General features: G+C 39.6%; 1 long non-coding RNA gene across 1 annotated transcript; it reads right to left on the reverse strand.

Moving 5' to 3' along the window:
* Positions 1-6,420: 6,420 nt before the first annotated feature.
* On the reverse strand, positions 6,421-23,511 carry LOC104955104 (uncharacterized). The gene is made up of 4 exons (XR_799426.1): positions 23,319-23,511; positions 22,952-23,071; positions 22,816-22,867; positions 6,421-6,504 (listed from the first exon to the last, which is right to left on the reverse strand). It is a non-coding gene; the product is annotated as an uncharacterized lncRNA (long non-coding RNA).
* Positions 23,512-23,585: the final 74 nt, after the last annotated feature.

A 23,585-nucleotide genomic window follows, 5' to 3' on the forward strand; every position in this document is an offset into this window, starting at 1 on the left:
TGATGCCAGGCCTGTAAGTGGCGCTGTCAGTCCTGCCACAAAAGCAGCCGAAGAAGACTTCCCGCGCATGGTTTGCCATGGTTGCACTCTGTTATTCTCCGCTGTGGCTCTTTTTCTCCCTCCCCGAGGGCAAGCGTTTGCTCCCATCTGCTGTAATTCAATACAATCCTCCCGTCGAGGCAAGCACTTCAATTCTCTCCGGTAGTCCCACCAGCAAGATGGACGAACACCCCTGCCCCCTGCAAATAGAGCGAAATGAGGCATGGCTAAAATGCATGATCTGTTTGGTATTTTGAAAACAGAAACCTATAAATTACCTATAATAGGTATGGCTAACAATATATCATTTCAATATAGCATGATAGGTGTCCTTTAGTATCAGGTTCCGACTGGTCACAACAATAATTAAATATCAACTGCTTAATAACAACAAATAATTAAACATTTATCTATTATGGGGTGCCACATTTAGCTGTTTGCTGTCCTTATTTATTTATGTCTAAAAACTGGTTGCCACTGGCATGGCAACAAAGGGCCAATAAGTGGTTGACAGTTTTTCCCTGGTATGGTTGACAATGGCAACCCTGGCAACCGTTACTGTCGAGCCTGTTAGATCAGATAAACTCAAAACACATCATCTATTCACACGGAAGAGAAACCATACTGGTTGTGCAGAGTTGGGGAAACCTTTTCTAGAGGTTGTAATCCATGAGTGCTCAAATTGCAGCCTCTGAGAGCCAAGCTGCTGTTTCCTCCTCCTGATGTCCTGAGACTGTATTGTTATATGTTAATGAGTCTTTCTAATGAAAATCTGACCAACAGTTATTACTTTTCCTAACAAGCATTCACACTATGTCCAACACGAGGCCACAGAGATGCTGCTTCTCTGATTTAAATTCATGTTTGTAATAGTTAATGATCTATAAAGAAATGTTCTATTAAGCTGTGTTTTCAACATGGTCTTTCTTTATAGCCTTGTTATGCTTCAGTTCAATTTTTACTGTTTTTTCCTTTTTAACATATTCATGTCCCCGGGTTAAACCTTCTAGCCTCGTTAAGCTGGCATTGAAGGGATTTTTGTTTTAACTGTTCATTAACTGCTGAGTAGTTTCTGCTAATAATAGTATTAAAGACCCAGTTCAAACCATTGAGGAAAGAAAGGACACAGGTTATAAGGATTATCCTAAAAGTTGGAAGCCATCAGGACAATCCAGGGTACAAAACCTTCTTCCCACCGTTCAATGTCCATTTTATATGCTACCTTGCAAGTCCAGACCGGGCAAGTTTCTGGCGCGTAAGGAGACATGGTCGAATACTTTTTTTTGTTCTATAAGCCCTTCTTCTCCTGATGACGTCTTTCGGAATCTGAATCGTGTATTACCAGGTAGGTTGACACATAATGAGGAATTTGACTTGGTGTCATGGTGCATACATTTAAAGTAAAAAGAAATTAAAAACACAGAGAACTATTTTGGTTATTGGGGCTGCAGTCAGGATCCGTGCCGCCTTTCATTTGGGGTCCGGGTTAGCCTGTGTCTTTACGGAAAACCGATAGGATCATTTGTCGCAGTGGACATTTTTTTGGGGTCTTCACTTTTATATCCTCTAACCCTCAGGATATTTTAAGAAATGTAAAATGACCGTCTTCCTCAGAATCAGATCAGAAATCAGAAACAGGTTTATTTCCAGGTAGGTTCGTACATACTAGCAATTTGACTTGATGTCATGGTGCATACATAAAATAATTCCTGTGTCCAACCTCGGCAGCGATGGCAGGTTTATCAACAATCGTGCCACGTTCAAAGACAGAAAGCCTTTTTGCCATTTTTAAGGGTATGGTCTTATACTTTTTATCAGCAGTTTTCCATATATTGCCTACGACTACATGTGCTGCATTTCTCAGCAGTTTTTAATATCATTGTATTTAAGTAGCCTAGTTTTTGTTCTTCCTATGAATGTGGCAGATGTCACTTATTTTCTATTTTCACATTTATATTGTTTTCTCATGACTGAATGATTTTTGCCGTCTGCTTTAATATCTGACGCTGTGCACATGTAACTTCTTTTGAATTTGTTTCATAAAATGTTTCCAAACATAGAGATGCTTTGACCTCATAATTCGTACATCATGAATCAATGTTTTTTCGAGCTTTTATGGATTTTCAATAGAATAAATAAAAGTTAATCATCATGCAGGGCTGCAAACTGTTTTACTTTTTCATAATTGTAAGAATCACACACCTTTACTTTTACTATTCACGTTATTTAACAGTTAAACATGTTTTGAGGTGAACAAACGCTGACTTTATTTTGCTGCCAGTTTTGCTTTTATATTTGACTAAATCTACTATTTTATAATGCTAAATAATCTGTGACTCTGAGCCTGCAGAAACAAGACAAAAGACGTCGCTCCATCCCTCTCAGGCTGATATTGCTATAAAAGATGGCCCGATAGCACTCAGGAGCAGCCCCCATCCCAGAGTCACGAGAGTCTGCCATCTCGCGCCTGCCATCCAGCAGGAGCAGCCCAAGAAACACAGGACTACACCAGCCGATGCGGACCAGAGGGCGCATCGCTGAAGCAACACATCCGCGGGATCAACAACCCGCGTTTAGTCCTTATCTGGGGTTATTTGTTAATCAAGAGCAATAGGAGTTAGACTTTAGAGGCCCAGAAGGAAGAAATGCCATCCTGAAAATAGCAGTGAATTAAACGATAGTGGTGGCATGGGCATCCCAAGCACATACTGAATGAACCATATTCAGAAATAGCAGCAGAACTACACTGATCAATCAAATCAGAAATTAACATAGTAAGCATCCAGAGTAGCTGTTATGCGTCTGAAATAGGCAGGATTGGATCATTGTTTAATATTCGCCTGAGTTTGATCATTTCATTGATAAATTCATCAGTTGTTTTTGCCCCCCTATAAATATTGCAGATACACAAATTGTTTCTGGCATGCCCTTTGAAAACTGTGTTCGAGCCGTTGATGACAGATAGGGCGACTTGCAGGCTTGTTCCAGAAGAACCANCTACCCAAATCATGCACGTCTGCAGAAACACTTACTATTTTTAAATCGAGACTAAAAACATATCTCTTTGCCGCTGCTTTTAATTGAGATGATCATATTCAAACTACAGTATGCCTTTTAAACATGTATTGTATACCTGTGGTGTTTATTTGTATTATTTTATTATCTTTGCTTTGCAATGCCTGTTGTAAAATGCCATTATATAATAATTTTTACTGTATTTATTCCTAAAAAGTATTTTACAGATTTTTTTTTTTTACAGAAAAGTGCTATATAAATAAACTTGCCTTGCCTTGCCTTGCCTTGCCTATTGTTGACCAGTCATTTTTTTGATATTTTTGCAGAAAACAGCTGCCTGCTGAAGATGAGTGAGGTACAAAGTTGAAGGCCAGAAAACCACAAAAATTGGCAAAAACATGCTGAAATGTTAGAGCTAAGGCAAACAAAAGATTGGATGTAGTGATGACAATACTCAAATTAAAGACTCCCTGCAGCACGTAGTAGCCTGACCAAGATGTTGACATGACTACAACATTAACCCATTAACAACCATCAACAAATCGCCACAGCTGTGTCAGGTCTCAGCCAATCCGGACAGCTGGGAAGGATCAGCTCGACCCATTCAGTGAAGCGGACATCGCCAGGACTCTCCTCAGGGGAAAGACAGAATGGAGATAGACGTAAAGCAGAGGCAGCAGAGGGATTAACAAATCTGTGAGAATCCAACTTGGTTTCCATTGTATTTACAAACAACTACATTATTTGATGAGGGAAAGTTTGCGTAAGAATCTTAGGCCTTGGGAAATTAACATTTTAAACATGCACGCAATGTGTCTCTCAACAAGTGAGAGACCAAAACAAAGGGGAATTTATAGCCACATGTCTGGTTTCTCGGAAGTAGAATCTAATCTTTAACAGTAATACATGCTTTAATAGCCAAATCAGTGTGGACGAGAAAGGTTTTTACAGTTCGTCATTAGCATACCGGATGTGTAAAAGATGTAGGAAAAAGAGTATTGTTTTTTTTCAATTTCATCTTGTGTTAATAGAGAAAGCACAAACAAAGGTTAAGGTTTGACTGCGACTAGAAGTCCTTCACTTTAATGGCACTGCCGTTATCACTTCGTCACTGAATGACCAAAACCCTTTCCTTCACATCCAGCTGACGCAGAGGAACAGCGAGAGAGGTGGGGGGGGTAAAGGAATAGAATGGTGGTCTGCTAAGTGCTGATCCCGTCATCCGACTTTTGCATCCTTCAGATGTGGAATGTGGGACTTCCTCTCGCTGCGCTGCGTTTCCTGTACCGAGAGGTCAGACCTACTGTAAAGTTGGTCTGGTAAATTCTCAGCGCATGCCAGAGTGCCATTCCTTTCTTCACCTTTTTTTTAAAGATCGTCTCCCTCAGGAGTAGCTCTTTACTGGTAGACGGGGAGTTTTATAAGAGTCCATTTTTGCCCTTGAGTTTACCACATCATACTGCTGAACTGAGACTTGTATAGTTCCTATGAGCACTCTATAAAGTTTCTCATTAAACATACATTTGCTTTACAAATGTACAAGGTGTTCTAAAGATAGCTTTTTGTAGTCAATTAATTTTACACATGTATTCTGTGCAACTGTTCTTTAACACAACAAATATCCTATAGAAATTGGCCTTGCCGGCGCCCTTGCTCAGTCATATCCATGTTCGTATTGATCCTTCAATTTTAACTAGACATCTGAAAATTGTATTGACCCAAAATCTGGACAAGGGTGTAAAGTAAAAATATATCCCTGAAAAAAAGAGTTAGGAAAATAAAAAACTAGACCTAGAGCACCCGATTCAACTTGGAACCATAACTATCTCACTGTTTTTCTTTTCTTTGTGTTAGATCTTCATGGACGTTAAAGTCCAATTCTTCTCCAGATATTCTTCCATACTCAGTCAACTAGTACAGCACAGTGCTGAGGGCATGCGTAGTGTAGCTAAGGTGTTTATGTATGTCAGCTCCTCTAAAAGCCTGTGTGTACTAAGGTTAGTCAGAAAGCACTTCTTCATTCAAAGCATGTTTGGTCACAGATGAAACCCTGTTTGTTTTTTCACTCCTAAACATGTCTGGCCAAATGTTGTTGAGAGTAGGCGTTGCCTGTCTGATTCTGAAAGTTACAAAACGTTATGGATGTGAATCCCCCTGCCCAACGATCAGAAAGCTATCTGATGATCTGAGCAGCACGTGTCTGAAGCATAAAGCAGCCGTTAGTCATGCAGAACACCGGTTATTCCCTGAGTTTGTTATCTCAATGTGTTTAGTCTATGTCTGTCTCTTGAGTTAAAAACCCTCGGTCCCTCTCTCTTTCGTTTCTCAGCTTAATGGGTCCGCCACACTCCAGACACACCTGCCCCTCTGACCCTCTCTTTAAGGGGTTAATGGTGTGAATTTCATCGCTTAAACTGTACGGAAGTGAGAGAATTATTTCTAACTAATGACTTTCAGCAGCACAGTCTTACATAAGGCTGAAGGCTGAAACAGACTCATACATTCAACATTATAACATTTTCATGTTGCACTGTTGTGATGCTTTTGTTTCCTAGAATAGGCCATGAGTACACATGATGCTGTTTGTTGGAGAATAAATTAAGGATGGATGTTTGCAACTACATTTGATATATTTTGTTCCGTCAACAAGAATCATTATAAGAACAAAAACCATTATAAGAAAAAGCCACAACAATGTGCCAATCCCTCTATAAATGCTTTTTTAATTTCCTAACATGTGACCCACAGCGCATTGGTTACAACACAAGATATACATGTTTCAAAACAGGTCACAAAAATATCAGCTCACTAGTTGCCCAGTGCCTAACTACTCGAAAAGCTTTGAGTGTCAACATATTAGAATAGGCATGTTTAAATATGTTTGGTCTAATAAATAGCCTAAAGTTTTGTATGAAATGAAAGCTGCAGAACATCACCTGGTGAGGGCTTTGACGGTTCGACCTATTTTCAGATATCATGTGATTAAGGAAAGGCACACTCTGACGGCTTACATAAAACATGTAACATAAAAATAAAATAATTGATTATGTTGCAAATAGCATTTTATGGTAATTTAGGCTTTAAGTTTTGTTGCCGATTTAGTTAACGTGTATACTACTCAACTATGCTCCCTGGTGGTCAGGGATAAGATTAGGTAGAATTATTTGATGACTACAGCCATTGTTTCAGCTAGTTAGAGAAAGGTTTGCACTCTTAGCAACCAAGGTATTGAAATTGCATTTGGCAGAGGCATTTTGAAAACATCACATGTACTCATGACCTAGTTTGAAGAGGAAGAGCTGGTTGACACAGGGGTTAAGGAAGATGGTGATAGATAGAGAGGGAACAGTAGTTACAGTTTGGACTTACCCTGGCACCTTTCTCTGGGAAACATTTACAGCCTCCGCTGCAGTCTCTTCCTCCACAGGGGCCACTGTGCTTCTTCCCACCCTGTCAGACAAAAAAACAGACAACATGAACGTTAGAGCTGGGTTATAGGAAGTCATGGTATATATGTCACATACTGTATACAGGAAACGTAAAACTATTCGCTTTCCACTCAATTTACAAGAATACAGTAGAGATAAGTCCAGCTGTTGTAGCCTACTTTCCTCTTTGTGCATTAGATGGCACAGGGTGTGGGATAAACTGTTGTTTACTGTAGGTGTTACCGGCTGTGTTTGTGTACACTGTGGTGTATGTGAATACGCTTGATGTTTATGTGTGGAAGATTGTTTTAGAATTGTCTGCACTGCTGTGTATAGTGGTCTTGTGTGCAAAGAGGATGTTTTGCATGTGGCTTCAATGACTCATGACGCGCGTCCAGACATAATGGATGTGCATAAAAATGCTATTCATCAGATGGGCTGGGACCGGCCTGTGACGGGGACTATATTTCTTTAGAGGTCTGCATAGCAACAAAACCACCCACCATCACAGACTGTTCTGTGCTCGACACGACAATCACACACACACGTCCACAGGGTTCAGCGGGTTCATGACATGATCAAGGACAGCAGTCACACAAATGGGGTTTCCCAACCCGCAGGTCAGAGGTCTCGAGACCCCGAGCTAGCGGAGATAGCTGGAGACATTCATGAAAACAGAACGGCGTCTTGGGCAACGTTTGTGTTCATGTGGTGTTTCAAATCAAAATCACATGCAAAATCCAAGTTTGCTTCTGGATTCTTTGCCGTGACAGCATTTGTCACTCATTAGAAGCAGAAACAGCCTTGACAAAACTGTAGCAAAACAAACCTGTTGAAAACCGCACCTTAACCCACGATACATTGCAAATCAGTGATCCAAATGTTCTTAAAATAGATTGTTGGGTTAATCAGTGACTGCTTAAACCCCCAGCACGGTTTGAATGTAGGACTGGAAACCTAATTAAAATATTCCATTGAACTCTCTCATTGAGTCTGAGAGAGATTACTAATGAAACACACACGCTCTCACATGCAAAACTTTCAAAAATAAATCCAGACACTTAAAATTACCACTGCAAAGCTGACTTTCAATAAGTGTTTTAACATAAAATAACAATTGTATTGCTGTGTGTCACAAACATAAGGGCCAACAGCTAACATGGTAGGGTGTAAGAGTCACATCTAGACTCCATCTGTAGGTATAATCTTTAAAATGATACAGCTACATTTGAAAACTTATAGTAAATGATTTTGCGGCTCGAGAGTGCGACATACTTTAAGAATGGCTGGTTAAGGGGATTGGGTGCAAAGCTCCGTTAGTGGCTGTCTATTACAATGTATAAGTGAAACTTTGACTAGACATGCTAAGGCTCCATGTAGTCGGAGATGACGTCTCTCTTTTGTGTTTGCCTACACAGTGCTCCACCTACTAAGCCATACCATAGCAAATGCTTCAATACCCTCCCTTCTTAAACAAATACAAAATCAAAATGGCCACTTTATGGCCACAATGGCAACAAATATGCAGAGAAAGAATCAGAATAATTCCCCCTCCTCACTTTGACAGCAGAGATCCCAGCAGACTCTCTTACAATGGCCACATTCAGACACTCTTAGCACACAAAGACCTTCTTTGACTATGGAGACGTCGTCCTTTAATGATCCCCTATCTCCACAACAAAAAGACCCTCTTCCTCTCTTTTATGGAATGCACAAGGCTGCATTTCTTGGTTAACTACCAGAGGATCTGAGGGGATCCTTTCAAATGTTTGATATAGACATGAAGTGATGGGTTTAATTTAGCCTACATGCCATGGTGGCAGATTTACTCTGTCCTTAGACAGCATTTGTTACTTATATCCTGATGCTTTGAAATATGGTATATCCAAGCATCCTCTTTAGGGAATACCTCTATGTTTAGTTTCAAGTAGAGAAGGTCATGTCATCCCAATAAGGATGTAAGAGAGTCATAGCGTGACCTTTCTCCACGTCGAGGTGGAAGTCCGCAACCCAGACAATAGACTGCTCTGGAAAGAATCACAAAGGAATGGCTCCCATAAAGGCAATTACAAATGATTGTGCTATGCGTCATGAATTACACTTTAGAGTTAACAAGTTCAAAATAGATGATGTCTGTTTTAGTAAAGGACAATAGGAATGTGCTACAGTATCCTGTTTTCTCCACCCACAGTCACAATGACCCACTGATCACTTTTTTGTCAGTGTGAAAGAAAATAAAACAAATTTGTTCACACTGACTTATTACAAACGAAAAAAGAGACAGTTAGCTTGAAGTTAGATGGATTGTTAACTCATTGATATGTCAGTTTATTTATCCTGTATCATCAAATCTATGGGACCATGTCTTGTAGTATTGAAACAAGGCAGAGCCACAGCACGATAATTATGATAAATGGTTAGATCAGATGAAGAACTACAAATCCCTTTAATGCAAACGTACTGTTAAATGCAACAAAGAGAAATACCGCATGAATTGAGACACCCCATAGGGTCTTACAGATGTGTCATACATTTGACACCATTGTTGTAAGATGTAGTGAAAGAGGACCAATCCTGATTCTCAACATGCAAAACAGACTAAAACAGACTTAATCTGTAAGCCATAGAGACCAGAAGATACAGCTAGATGTCTGCTGGTGATTATTCATGCCCACCTCTCACATTTTGAAATACAAAGTATAGATTATAACTCACTCCAATGACTTTGTTATGAAAATTGTAAGACCACGGTGTATATCATTTAAAACGACAAACCAGGTAGCAAACCCCAGTTAGCTGTGTTCATTTGTCTCTTTATCTAGTTTACATTAGGGCTCCCCGGTGTTGACCATCTTTTTCGTCCTGCTAACTACCTTCAGTAGTCTGGACTGCCACTACAGTCATCTGCTATGCTTCAAAATTGCAATCATGTGCATAAATGTAAACATGCTTTCCACAAAAAGCCACCCACTTTTCATTTATATAAATGAACCTGTAAACCACTCAGACCACACATGAATGTTAAAAGAGAAATAAAAACATTCCTTGGAAGACAGATTAGAAAATTAGGAGAGAAACAATATGCTGTTTTCCCCTAAGAGCCTACATGGTGTCTCCTGAGCCAAAAAAATCCTATTACTCTCTTGCCAAGTTCCCAAGTTTTAAAGTATGTCTGGAGGGTGTATATTAGTTTATCCATTGCTATAAGCATAGCCACAAGAACAAAATAAGCATTATTGTGGAAAACAATTAAGGATTGTTTGTCCCTTAAAGAAACACACCACATTTAGAGAAATACACTTATTTGCCATCATAAAGTTCAGAGGGTTCAGCTTACCCAGAGCAAATAAAACTGTAATAGAATAAGTCAATATTTATGATTTATATCAGTCTGTGAAAATAGAGCCAGTGAGGTCACATTTGTATGATAGATGTCTGTTACTGATACTGTATCTATGTCTGTCAATGTATGTTTAATGAGTAGGGGCGTCTACTGTAGAGGCAAACAGTTCACATGTATATTTATTTTTAACAGCTACCTGCCTTAATCAGTTTTTCCTGTCAAAGTGCTGGATAAAGATAACCTGGAGTTTGAGTTTTTAGAATAGTTCAAGGTCTTCAGGAGACAGTGGTCAGATTAATGCTTTTCTTAATGAGGAAATATGTTTTTGCTGCCTCCCTGTTCTTTATGGCTGCACTGGAGCCTCACTCACAATGTCCTTCAATGTACAGTAAATTAAATAAATCCAGCTGGGTCAACAGCACTCTTTCTCACGCTCATTTTTTTCTTTCCTGCTGGTACTCATAAATGCATTTTTGATAATAATGCTTGGAGAGACTTTGACTTTTAAAGACCTATGTAGGTAGGGTTAATGGATGATGCAGTGAGCTTGGATTTCTCTGATGTGTATAATTGCCTTGATAAATACAAAGGATGACCAAACTACATGCAGACATGATGATGGTTGGCTTGTGGATTTGTATGTGGTCAGAGTGAGTCACTGTAATATATACAGCAGGTTAACCGCAGACATGACCACTTCCTAGCACTTCTGGATGATGTCAAATGTAGCAAATATCAACACAGCTTGACAGTATGTTTAACTAAAAGACTGAAAAACTAAAATACACATGCAAAGAAATAAGGAAGGATTTGAGATGGGCAAAAAGTATGGCAATGGCCTTCAGCTAGCACTTACTAAAACCAAGACACCCAAAGCACAAGGTTTATGGTATTCCAGAGCAATAAGGAACCTGCATGATGATGACTAAAATAATTAGAGTCAAAAACCTTTGAAATGTATTTCATATGTATATTTTAAAACGTATGTAATGCACATTAGTGCATAAAACAACCATGAATGGAATTTAGAAAATGCACTCATTGCCTCTCGTCTTGCAAATGGCAAACAGGGCATAAAACACAAAAAAAGACGGGAGTCCATGATGTTGACACGCAGCTGTACATTCCACATCTATCATGGTATTACTCACTTAAACATCCCGCGATACCTAGAGATTAATAATCTAAAAACATAATTCAGAAATGTGCGTGCTGACCTTGACTGAAAGGAGTGACGTTGTTGAGACACAGAAGGACACATTTTAGATAACATCTCCAGTTTCCTCCTAAAACCTCAATTACTTGTTTGCAGACCACAGCCAATTTTAACACTCTTTTTGTCACACGGATAGTATTTCTTACTCGCTGTTGCTTAGACATCAAATCATTTACAGGTAAACTGTGAGGCCACAGGAATATATCTTGTAACAGAATCACTCTGAGCCCAAGGTGGTGGAATTGACAAACTGCCTATTTTGAGATGGTTACTCAGTTTTCACACATGAAACGAAACAGTGAAGCATAAACAGTGTTTGTGTGAGACCCCACCTTGTGTTTGAGGTATCAAATGAACAGAGATCACAGACTATTGCAGGTCAGGATGTTTGATCTGGGATAGGTGGTGACATGGTTTCTACCCGTCAGTAACTCAGCCTATAAGGAGGACAGAGGAAACTGAGGAGGGAGAAAGAACCGGTAATGAAGGCTCTGAAGGCTACCAGAGTCAACAGAAACCAAATCCAACTACAAGGAAACTTGTGACCATAACAAGTGGTTGATCTGTGGGCGGATTGTCAGAGGCTGATGTTCATCCTTTATAAAGGATCTGACCTGTGGCCTTTCCACTTTGACCGTGGCCAAGAGGAATGCTTGATCCCATCATCAATTTGATGGACGCCAATTGCTTTCTACAACCACTTGTCTGGTAAACTGAGCCATCGGAGGTCTGCTGCCATCGCCGACTAACTTCAAAAGACATGACTAACATGACTGACATCTTCGGACTCATTGAAAACCCATGGGATCCTGACACTGAAGCGTTGGAGTTATATGAAAAAAATGTGTTCATACAGTATGCTTATCTGACGTGCGGCTCAGTGCAATCTGCTTTACAATGAGCAGTGAATGGCCAATGGAGTTTTTAAGCCTATTTACGCAGGCTGAATGAAATATTTTTAATATAATTAAAAGACGGTACATAAAAAAATGCAGTGCTTTTAGTGGCAGACGTGCAAATAACATTGTCTTTCATAAACTGGGTATCAATGAACACAACTAAAAAGTGTTTTCCAGTCGGGCAACTGCATTGGCGTTTACATCCCATTTATGTTTGGTTGTACTACCACTGTCATTTAATTTCTCACATTTGTTGGTTACACTGGTATATATTCATACCAAAAAAGGAAGTAGGGGGCACTTTCATGGCACTTTGTGTTTGCTTAAGTGGAACCATTTTCATAAAAAATGTGTATTTCTTTGTGTGTAAATATATACACTGTATTTCATCGGTTACTAATGTTCCAAGGTTGCAGCATCCTTTCCTCACACTAATGATGAGAAAGTGCAAACATGTTGAATTTGAAACACCTGGCCACTTTTAACAAGAAACTATGAGAAGGGGAGTTTCTGTACGTATAACACTCATTTGTAATGGAAACATGCTGTTTGATGTGTATCTGCAGTATATCTTAATGTCAGTTGTGAGACTCAATCTGCACTGGGTGTGTGATACTCCCTTCACCAGCTGAGAACGATCTCTGTTAGGACTCGCTGTAAGCATGCAGGCCAGAGTTAACATCTGAATAACTACTTTAGTTTATGGCCAAATATGGACAAACCTATAATGACATTTGTTAGCAAGTTACTTAAATCTTTAAAAATGATAGTTACAAGTATTTTACATCCCATGCACACAGCTTTAACTTACGAAAGTGATAATAAAAAACAATAAGTCAAGTCCTTATGGCCTCAGGCTTGATCCCCATTTGTACAATTGATAAAGATCTTGAACATATATTGAAATGACTTCCCTAGCCTCCCTGTTGCCTACGTGAAAAAGGAAGAGTATGTGTGAGGACATTTTCTTGATAAAAGGAGAAGAAGCAAGTCTGTCCGTCATGGGACTGAGTAGAAAGGTATAAACATAAAACTGCAAATGTCTGTCTACAATACAATGCTGCTCATTTTTGCTGTCTTGCTATGAGAATCTGGGCTGTAAGAAATGTCAGGAACATTTTTACAGATACAGCATAGTATATGAAATGATGAATAGTGATTTTACTATTTCAACTATCAATACACAGAATGTATTGCATGAATGTTAATGCCTTTTCAAGTTTTTTATTTTTAGTACAGTACTGAAATACAAACTTTTTTAATAACTCTTTTATAACGCCTTATTTTATATATTTTTATTTTACCTTTATTTAACAAGGATAGGTCTCATTGAGATTAAAAATCAATTTTTCTTTTATATTGGCTAGCGTGTAGAAAGGGGGAGTTTATACTTTTTGTGCAGATTCAGCTTCCGGCAATAGTCTCACACAGAATTGAATCAAATAATCAAATTCTAACTTTTAAACAAACGCACTTACAAAACGGTTAGAAACACATACACACACAGAAGCCGGGAAAGCAAAACATCAAACATGAAAATGTTTGTCTTGGCTTAGATTTTATTACTGAGGCATGTCTTGATATAACACCAGTTGTCCCAAAGGCCCCCCATTATGTTGATAAGGGAAGTTCTTGTGCCGGCCATTATGAATCTCACAGAATTCCTACTTGATATTCAGTAAAGCTTGTCTGCACCATCACGTCTTTACAGCTCACTCTGCTTCCTGTCAAACACCATCTACATCCTGTTGGAAAGTTGAGTACGCACTCAAAGGAACACCCCAAGACAAGTACTTTTAAACAAACGGACAAGTGAAAGAAAAATAGGAAAAGAAGGGAAGAGTTAGTGAATGAACTATACAATTTCTAAAACAAAGTTCTTAATGCTAACAGCTGTGAGAATAAACATATCAAGGTATGATTTCTCACATTCCTGTGGAACAGCTATGGAGAGCCACTCAACACTTTAAGACATATCCACAGATCTACGCAAAAGATCCAACTGTGTGCACTGTATGATTTATGTAGCTACAAATTGAAATATATAGAGCTAAGTTGTGAGAAGGAACTGTTGAGAGAGAAGGACATGACTTTAAAGGAGAACATGAACTAGAAGCAGGGCAGAGCAGAAACTCCCGTGGTGCTCCTCTGGCTGGGCTCCAGTATAAACACAGCTCTGGTTTCTGCCCTGGGCCTGACACAGCTGGACCTCCCTTCTCCTTAACTGGCCTAAGGTCACAACGAATCCCAACTCAGTTTCCCAGTGGGACACACTTCTAATCTATGCTTCCTGCTACAGTCTGAGCCAAATTGAGGTGGGATTAGAACCATTCTGGATCTTGTGCTAACAGTCCAACCTGTCAAAGCGTGTTATGTTGACGGCCCTGCTCCTCAACCTCTTCTTGATGATCCATCACATCCAGACGGGAGGATCCATTCAGTGAGAAACTGGACACCTGAGAGGCCTGAGAACTGTCACGTCTGCTATTCTATCAATGAGCAGACAGTGTCATCAGAAGAAGGCCAAAATTGTGACTTTTTGAATGAAATAAATTGTTCATTGGTATTTATTGCTCTAACTGAAAAGCTATGGGATCATTAAAGTTATTACAATCCAAAAGTTTTCAAGGGATCATGGTGGCAGTAGATGGAAAGTCAGAGGATCACTGAAGTTATAAGGATGCATCTACTTGGTACCATCGCTATCATTAGCCTACACAATGTCATATCAATCTATAACATATTGTCATGGAGATATATTTGTCTGGAGCAAATTGGCACAGGCTGGGGCTGACATTGCCAACCCTTCAAAAAAAAAAGGACAAGACAGATAAGGGGTAAGAGAGAGAGAGACGGGGACATTTGACAAGGTCATGTTATCACAAAGTGCGTACTTAACTTTGTTAACATTCTTCCCATGACAAGAAATAATTCACTCGAATCAATTAGGCCACAGCTGGGAGGGAAATGTGGTTTTCTCTGGTCCAGATGAAACATGTGTAAAGCCGGACAGAGAGATCAGTGAATGGCGATGTTCTTAATAGATAAAGTTGTGTCGTTATGGAGGACCTACATACCACAAGATATGAATACATTAAGTGCATCACCAAAATAAGTACCCATAAATAAAATTCAAACAGATGACTTCAGGAATGTAATCACCGTGTGGAAACCAGTTGGACCAACCGGCACATAATCTAACAAGTGGAGAGTATTTTGTAAGAGTACGTATGGCCTTTGTGTAAACACAGCTGAAACAATCCTTCCGTCTGAGCTCACTGAGAAACTCACCTCTACTGAGGAGAGACAGACGAGCAGAGACGCACGTGTAGAACGAGGGAGGGGAGGGGGAGCTGAAATGTGAAGGAGACAAGCTGAGGGAAGTAGAGTAAAAGAGAGGGAGGACACAACGTCTGCCAAGTGTCCCTTTCAGAGATAGATTGAGAGCGAGCGAGGGGACAGTAGACTGGGGCAGAACGAGGCTATAAAAGGAAGTGAGGGATGGAGCTGTGCAGACTGAAGCCTGGGAGCACTGAGAGGAATTCTTTCTGCACGGCCTGATGGGACCCCTGTGTCCCTCCATTAATCACTGTGAGATGGAGGAAGGGCAAATGACACGGGTGGGTATGTACAGAGTATAGGGAATTCACAAAGACAACGTCCACGAAGAGTTTACTTTCAAACTTCATTCCAAGTCAAAGAAAAGTCAGGTTGGACTGCAAGACCTTACTACAGCAATGACAATTTAAACAAAGCCCTGATTTACAGTTCAGAGGAGAAAGGTAGAAAAGATGCTTGAAAAAATGCTTAAACAAAGTTGCATGTATAAACAACTTCAATCAAAATGGATTAAATATTTGTATAAATTGTACTATATAAATTCCAATCTAAGAAATAAAGTCAAGGGTAAATACGTATGGGCATGTGTTTCCAAGTTTGAAGTAATAATACAAATATTTCATGGCATTTATTTTAGCGCTCAAAGCGCTTTACATTACATAAATTAGACATGTCATACATCAATACTGTGGACAATACCCACAGTAAGAAGGTAGGTACTGTATGTACTTCATAGTATATGTGGGCAATATAGATGAAATCCTTATATGTACTAATGCATTGATATAGTGTATTGTGATGATGTTCATTTCTTAAAGTTAATGCAGATTAAAATCAAGATGGGAATGATAAGCAAATAAACTTCATCATACCACATCACATTGATAAGAGTGATGTAGAAATTAAGTAAAAATCCAACCTGACAACAATTATGAGCAATATTGTAGCATTATACACAATGGCTTAATGCACCCAGAGATTCAAGAATACAAATGTGATTCATTTATTGATCATTTCAAAAAGCTATCCAGCAATAGTAAAATAAATAGATAATGAAAGTTGTTAGTTGCGTGTGTGTGTGTGTGTGTGTGTGTGTGTGTGTGTGTGTGTGTGTGTGTGTGTGTGTGTGTGTGTGTGTGTGTGTGTGTGTGTGTGTGTGTGTGTGTGTTTGTTCACATACAGTACTGTAGCAGGGCAGTGGTACTGCTGGCTGTCACACATGACTTAGGAAGCAAATGAAGCATAAAGGGTGATTATGCACAATCAAAACACTGGTATTCTAACCTTCCTTTGCCATGGGATATTGAACTCTTATATTACTTTCACATCGTTATAACTGCTAAGAAAAATACAATTATATGTTTTGATGTATGAGTGCTAAGAAAATAACTGATGGAGACAGTACAAAGATGACTATAACCACCCTTTAGCCTCAGAGACCACACGGCATCGTGAAAAATCCACTGATAAGCCCATGAGAATACTTTCAAAATAAAATATGAACTGTATATACTAATAAACACTCTAGACTTAGTTTATTTAAAGTTAAGTTTAAAAGTAAAGGTATCTGGAGAGAGACCAGAACAGAGACAGAACATTGGCTGCCATCATTCCCTTAGACATCTAATATATATTTCCTTCTCTTTCTCATGTACAGTATGAACCAGAGTCTACATTGTGAATATACTGTCCAACTCACTGGAGAAGTGGAACTATGTGAGGTCCAGTAGGGTTGTAAAGAAACTCTTTTAACACACATTTAACTTCCCCCTGTTTCCTTTTCCTGTTTGGAGAGCTTCTCTGGATAGTCTATTTTCTCTAAGCCCATGATTTTTTCCATGTAACCAAACTTTACTTACCCCACAGATAAACAAAGCCCCCACACACAGCACGTGAGAAATGTAGGGGCACACACTCATACATCCTGACAATGACGGAGAGCAAATTGGGTGACTAATTCAAGACATCTTTCGGAGTGCCAATATAAACAAATCTCATGCACATTTACTGACGTTTTACTCATCTGCTTTTAACATTGTTCAACATTGTACATGTGTGCTTGTTTAAGAAGGCATTTTATATCGAAATGGGGGCAAACAGCCAAGCACACCAAGCCTTTCTTAACCATTACAATGCTAAAACCACAGAGACTTATCAAATAATCACCAAGTCAAAGACCCATTTTAGACAGCTGTTCCTGAGGAAACAATTCTTAAGCGAAACAAAAGACACGCACAGTGTACATCCATTCACGTGGGAGCATGCATGCACGTGCATCCACACAATCGTTAGGCAGTAAAAATGCAGAAAGGTCAGAGAGGTCGGTCTCTGAGGTGAGGGCAACACCTCAGTGGAAAATGCCTGTCGCCACACACACACACACACACACACACACACACACACACACACACACACACACACACACACACACACACACACACACACACACACACACACACACACACACACACACACACACACACACACACACACACATTATTGCTGGCACACACCAGTGACAGGGAAGCCCCACACATGGGCTTCTCATCTGAGGCTTCCTGCAGCACAGCACAATGGACTCTTCCCCTGATTGTTACAGCCAGGCACTCTCTATATCACAGCCACTATTTTGGCGGGATGTTCTGGACATTTTTCTATCCTTATCACAGGCAGACATCTTCCCCCTCGCCCCGGACACACGTCTTCCTCAAACATAAAACAATCAAATTCAAAAAGGTCAGTCACGTGTCGGCTTTCCATTACTGACCCCATCACACAGCACTCAATTACATTTAGGCTTATGCTTTGTTATTTTTCCCAAATGAACGGCACAGATGTTTAACCAAGTAAACTGCATTTCCATCATTTGCATATTTTTCCTATTTTCTTAGGAATATTTATAGCATACGCAGTTTGATATAAGTTTGTCTGTGTAGTTTCAATGTGAAACTTGCCAGAAAAGTACAAAGCAAATGCAGAAAAAACATTTATCACGATCATCCACTTAGCTAGTAATTGCAAAAGCAGATGTTGCTGCTGGGGTTTCAGGTACTGTAAAACATCTGTAGCCAAAAACATCTCTTCCATGGTCGCAGTGCGGATTCCCACAACTCAGGAAAACCTCAGCCAGCATCATCCCCTCTTTAAACCACGCTCAAAGACATTTTGAAATATATTCTCAAACACACAAGAATAAGAGCCTCTCAAAGGGTCCTATATGAAACATCCTGTTAACATTACGGCCTCAAGAGCCTTCCTTCCTCCGTCAATGGACACTGATAAACAGTTTTTGTGTGCTTCATGTTCATGAAGCGGAGTGCACATGAATAGAAGTTGTTTTACTTGAAATGTTAGTCTTGCCTCGTCATGTAAAATAAAAAGCAGGAAATCCAGAAAAGACAATCTTCTGATATAGCGAATAAACTGTGGCCAAGGCCCTTTAATGTGACACCTTAGAGATATGAGCGACACACTTAAAAGGTGGGTTAATAAGCTTGTCATTTATGAAAGAACACATTGAATTTCAGTGATTTTGGAAAATTCCGGTTTGCCAAATTTCAGGAGATGATAAATGTTTTTGTCATATATGTGACCAAATACATTTGTGTTGGTCTAATACAAGACATTTGAAGCAATGGGACACTTTAATGGAATTTAATAGAAATTGGTTTATGAATTAAATGTTCTGCAAATTGATTAACTATAAAAAACATGCTTAGTATGCACAACAATTGTCAGTTTCAGGAACAACAATTGGTGAACACTGAGGAATTTCAGGTGGCAGTACACTCAGTAAAAACTGTGTGTCAGATGATTAAACTTTATTGGAAAAGCCATAATACTTGAACTTTTCCAACATTGAAAATGGGTAGGATGCTTTTCGTAACTTTCCGAAAAACTGACCTTTTAGACATTCACACCCACTTCACACTGTGATGGCCAGCAGTGCTGAGATGGGAAAGCAATCAGGGTTGCTCAATCCCTTTTCTTTGATTCACTCTTTTATGTTTACAACACTCTAAATGCCTTCCAGGAAAGAAAATATGTTCTGATGAATAGTGCTATCCCCACATTTAAGTGGTAAATGCGTAAGCCCTCTCTTCATAAAGGTTGCCTTTGCACCCCGCCTTAACGTTCGGAAAACAGACGCAAACACATTTTCCCACCAATGTGCTTTAACAACATGCAATTTCTAGTTTCTAGTCCTAATCACAGAGGTGAATCTCACTATGGCAGAGTGAGAAGGAGGGTGACACTAATTAAATCTCACATGAGAAATATACTTTCAATAGGAAGTGTAATTCTAAATCTAAAACATGAGGTGGAGACGGATGGTGGGAAACATTTATCCTACAGAGAGGCTGGGGTCTGGTTCAAAGTACTGAAACTGTCCCGTGGGTCAGATTTAGATTTGATATTACACAGAAACACATTTCCTGGGAAGCGGCTTCAGAAATTCTGTGTCAGATGGGAAACTTCAGAGAGTGAGTTTTGGTAACTGCTTTCGTCTCCCTTTTGACATTAAAATCACTACCTCATTTCTCAGAGCTCATAACAGCTGAAACAAGAACCTTATTACCCTTTCAACAGCTTCTTTAATGAGTACAGATGTAGGTGTTTCACCAAAAATGTATATGCTGGTTGTACTGTAGCCACACTCAGACTAACATAGACTCAGACAACTGAATCTATTTTGTTGTAACTTAAGTAATTGTGTGATCAATAAGAGCTGTTTCTTCATTTGACAGTTAACAGCCTGCACAGAGCACATGGATGTTGCCAAACTAAAATTAGACTTCTGTCTTCCAGTATCACCGCCTTGGAGCAAAGCTGCACAATACACAGGGGAGCTGAGTCGGGTCACACGCTTTTAATTAAGGTTTGACCAAATCTGATAAAAGCAAGAGACAATGGGCCTTTTCATTACACCCGAGGAAAAAAAAAAGGTTTATCCGAGAGCCTAAAATATGATTTCAAATGTCTGACCAGACCAATGGCCATCTGATGTTGTTACAAGTTGCAACAAACAACAAAAGCAAAAAACACAATTGCATGCTGCATGCTCACAAACACATAAAGAGTGGACACATGTGCAATCTTATTTCCTTTCATCAAGCCAACATTTTTTAGGTTGATGTAAGGAAAAATAAAGTATGTCATGCAAAGTCAGTAGGTTAGGAGAGAGAAAGAGATTAATTAATTATTGAAGGACCATTTTTATTGGTATTCTCTTCTGTATTCTCTCTTTAAAGGGGACCTATCATGCAAAATGCACCTTTGTACGTCTTTTATACATGAATATGTGTCCCCGATGTGTCAGGGAACTCACCAAGTGTCAGAAAACACAACCCTCTCTCTTTTCCTCCATACCCAAATCTCTAAAAACGGGGCTTTAACGGATCTGATACAGATTTGAAAATAGTGTGACGTCAGTGACGGGGAGCTCCGCCTATATGGCCAAGTCTGCACCAATCAGGGGAATGAGAGGTTGCCGTGGCATGATAACAGCATGGTAACATGACGCTCGTAACTCGGCCCCCTCCTTTGCAGGGGGGCGTGGTCAGCTGCAGCACAATTTTCCTCTCCTCCACCCTGTCTTTGCATGTGCTGCAGCTGACCACGCCCCCCTGCAAAGGAGGGGGCCGAGTTACGAGCGTCATGTTACCATGCTGTTATCATGCCACGGCAACCTCTCATTCCCCTNCTGCCACATTCATAGGAAGAACAAAAACTAGGCTACTTAAATACAATGATATTAAAAACTGCTGCAAAATGCAACACATGTAGCAGTAGGCAATATATGGAAAACTGCTGATAAAAAGTATAAGACCATACCCTTAAAAATGGCAAAAAGGCTTNTCGTAACTCGGCCCCCTCCTTTGCAGGGGGGCGTGGTCAGCTGCAGCACATGCAAAGACAGGGTGGAGGAGAGGAAAATAGAGCGAAATGAGGCATGACTAAAATGCATGATCTGTTTGGTATTTTGAAAAAGAAAATGTATAAATATACCTTATATAGGTATGGCCCTACAATATATTATTCAAATATAGCATGATAGGTCTCCTTTAACTTGAATTCAAACTGAGTTTTTATGCATATAGGGAAACATAATAAGTCAATTTACATGAACAGGACGGTTTAGTCCAAAGGATTTATTTATAATTTTATTTGTGCTTTTTGGATTACATTTTTGCACCTGTCAGAGTTGGTTTGTTAGGGACAGCACTTGTCATCAATCCAGTGTTAACATACCTTTAGACAGATTACACGTCAGTTGAAAGAGGTAAAGTATCAAGATCTAGGACATTAGCACATTGGGCTGCTGAAGGGACCTGACCTTTGACCTCTCACCAACCATTTTCAGCAGGACCTCATGATGGTGAATCTTTCCTTGAGTTTGTAATCAAGGAAATATATTATGTAGCGCAATTGTATAATGGTTGTGCAAGTTTCATTTTCTTTGTTACAAAATGTCCTCTTATTGTTTCCATGGACAAAAAGACTGAATCCCACACTGATAAGATTGCAGGTTTGGAATACACTCATTGGATTTGTCTAACTAAGACTGCTAAAATGTTTATTAGCTTCATCTGAATTTAAGACAGCTCTTGGATTAAGGACTGTGCATTTTGAACCCATTTCCTAAAGTAAATTGATGGGTCACCTTATGGTCAGTGTGAACAGGGGGAATGATTAAAGAACCAATATCACATGTCCACGTGAGAATTGATTTAAGAAAGATTTGAACAACGAAAACCTCCAAATCATGAGTATGGTTCTTCATAATGCATACTGTATGGATTCATAGCTTAGGCTGTTGGTTTTGATTAATTCATGCACAATATGATCAGCAATCTCTTAAAATGTGCTCAAGACAGAAACTACGTATATCAATCCATTACATAAATGCCAAAATGAACTTAAGGGCCACCATGCAGACATAAGTGAAGACTGTATTGTCTTTTTATAATGTAAGTCTTGTTCTTTAAACACTGACCGAAAGACTGACACATACAAACATAAAATAATGTGGAGCATGCCTTTCTCATTAAGAAGTTATTTTGTATCATATTAGCCCATTAAGGCACATTTGTAGTCATAAAGATCAGCATTTTGTTGTCATGCCTTCAGAGGTCATGACCCCACCTTTCAATCACTGCCAGGTTAAAGGTCAAGCAAATCAAAGCTAAATTCTAGCCTTATTATGATAGCTCATTTCTGTTTATCCAGTTTGCAAAACAAATAGAATGTCGTTATTTAAACCACTGGCATTTCAACATGAGCCATTTCACAACATTTAAACATGCTGTTTTTTACCGACATGCAAAGCCAAGGACCCTCCTACAGGAGAACCTCCCAAAACAGACACTCCCACGGTCTGCATGGGCATCTGCCAAGCAGCTCCCAGATTCAAACCCAGCCCGGAGACACGTTCAGGTTTACGTTTTATAACTTCATTATCAATCAGTTTGCAAGTGAAAGTTTACAAGCAAAACAACAAAACAAAATTAAAAACACGAGGGGGATAAAACTTACCGCGTGCACTCCAGAGGCGAGGGTGGCAATGAAAAGACACAGAAGCAGCAGCCTGTAGTCAAACAAATGACAGTGTTAATAATGCTGCTAATTTATGAATATATGGAGATGATTTGCAGTAAAATGCCCCGCTCACCTCAGGTTCTTCAGTCCTCTCTCGTGTTGTCCTTGCATGGTCCCACTCATGCGCACCGCAAACTTCAGGTCCACTCCGATGTCTCAGTATAGATACACTTCTACAGCATGTCTGCCCGACCTGAGGCACACCAACAACATAAACGTCAAATATCACTAATGCTTGATGAGAGTCAATATATTTGACCCGCCTGGTTAGCGTCTAAAGTGATTTACAACTTTATCATTGTAACTATTTCTCCTGAGAAATTGACCTCATAAGGTGCTCCGTATTAAACCCCTCTCCTGCGACAGTTGCAATGATACATCGGGTTTTCTCTTGTAAATGTAATTCATTCAATATCCGTTTGATAAAGTAATTTACTTACAGTTACCCCTGGCTTGGGTGCGGTGGATAGGTAGAGGAAATTGATATCACGGGGTAGAAGATGCGCGGGATCCCGAGCAAAACAGTTTAAAAACAGGTAGCAGTTGCACCAAAACCTGCTGAAATATTGTCACAAAAACACACCAAAGTGTGCCGAGTAGTCCCTCTTCTTACGGAGAAAAGTCAAAGTGTTTGTTAGAGCAGGGTTTGAGCTCGTTTGCATGGGCGAGGGTGGTCGTTTTGGGAGGGGGGTGTGGTGCAGAAGAAA

Source organism: Notothenia coriiceps, unplaced genomic scaffold, assembly GCF_000735185.1.
Source record: "Notothenia coriiceps isolate Sejong01 unplaced genomic scaffold, NC01 NC01_scaffold00024636, whole genome shotgun sequence".
In the NCBI taxonomy this organism is placed as follows: Eukaryota; Metazoa; Chordata; class Actinopteri; order Perciformes; family Nototheniidae; genus Notothenia; species Notothenia coriiceps.